The sequence below is a fragment of the Sorex araneus genome, chromosome 3 (assembly GCF_027595985.1).
Source record: "Sorex araneus isolate mSorAra2 chromosome 3, mSorAra2.pri, whole genome shotgun sequence".
Lineage (NCBI taxonomy): Eukaryota > Metazoa > Chordata > Mammalia > Eulipotyphla > Soricidae > Sorex > Sorex araneus.
In genome coordinates, this window is record NC_073304.1 from 81,488,811 (window position 1) to 81,490,391 (window position 1,581).

The 1,581-nt window shown below is 43.1% G+C and overlaps 1 pseudogene; it reads right to left on the reverse strand.

Annotated features, from left to right (window-relative positions):
• Nucleotides 1–859: 859 nt before the first annotated feature.
• LOC129403683 (60S ribosomal protein L36-like) lies at nt 860–1,153 on the reverse strand (annotated as a pseudogene).
• Between the last annotated feature and the right edge of the window lie 428 nt (nt 1,154–1,581).

Consider the following 1,581-nt stretch of genomic DNA (forward strand, 5'->3'; position numbering starts at 1 on the left):
ACCTTTATGCAACCTAGTCCACGGAAAAGGGTTTTCTGTTTGTCCTCATTTATTCCAGTAAAAGGAGTTCCCTTCCCCCCCCCCCTTGATGTCCTAGTTTCTTGCAGGAAAAATTAAAAAGAGAAAAAACAACAACAAGTGAACTGGCAGAAATCAGAGTATGAATATAGAGCTTTTCCCTGATTTTTCTCCCCTGTGTTCTCAGATTACAGTGGGGAGAGAAAATTGCATTTGGGATCCCAGCACCTGCCAGGCTCAGGCTCTGTTGCCCAATGGTTTGCTACCTTGATTAGCCAACCATTATTACAGCAATGATAAGAGAATAATGAGGGGGACACACATGATTGCTATTCAGATCTTTCTATAGATGACAAAACAGAGGCTTAGGGAGATTTTCTAATTGGTCTAACATAACCTAGTTAACAAAAATATGACCTAACATGAATTAGAACCCAAATCTGATTCTAGAACTCGCTCTCTCACTTCCATTTTAAAAATACATTCATTTTGTATTGATATTTTGAAGCTGACTATTTTAAATTTTAAGTTTTTTTTTATTTTTTCCCCAATTCTGTGCATAGAAGCAATTTAATTTTGATTATAATACCACTGGGGACTGGAGCAATAGTACAGCATGAAGTGTACTTGCCTTGCACACAGCCGACCATGGTTCAAACCTGGCATCCCATACGGTCCCCATAGCCTGCCAGAAGTAATCCCTGAGCACTGCAGGGAGTGTCTCCCAACCAAACAAAGCTTTCAAAAAGAATACCTCTTTTTCTCCAAGGCTTGGGCCCTGCAGAGCCCAGAACTGTCCTATTTCCAGGGCCCGCTCCTTTGCCAGTAGGGGGGGGGGAGTTCAATCCTTCTTAGCAGCCACTTTCTGCATGGTAGCCAGGATGCTCAATTCTTCCCTCATCCTCTTAGCACACATTTGTGTCCCCACCCTTTTCTTCATGCATTTGAGGTGCCACTTGTTCTTGGAGACTTTGAGCAGTGACATGGCCTGTTCATGAAGCTGCATACCTCTTGGATTGTGTTCCTCAGGACCTTAGTGTGCTTGGGTGATGGTGCCTTGGCTTCGTTTACATTCATGATCACCTTATCGCCCTTGTTGATTGAAGACAGCAGCTATGGGGTAGCACAGAGCCATGACTGAGCTTTTTAATGTCCACCAAAGTGGAAGGGTTGGCACCTGGCCAAATTCTTTCAGTTTTTTTTTTTATTGGTATAAAACATTCACTCACTCACACACACACACACACACACACACACACACACACACATTCTTTCTCTAGACTCGAAGATGTTTCTTTTCTTTCCTCATTTTCCTTCGCTTCCTTACTATCTTCATCTATACACAAACATGCATGCATACCTTACACATATCTGTGTATTGTTTTTTGTTTTTTGTTCTTAGGGAGTAGGGCACACCCAACTTTCTCAAGGCTCTGTGCTCAGGATCACTCCTGGCAGGCTCTGGAGTGGAGACCATGTGGGATGCCCAGGAGAGAACGTAGGTCAGCCACATGCAGAGTAAGCATTTTAACCACTGTACTATTTCTCTGTCCCCTTCTGTGT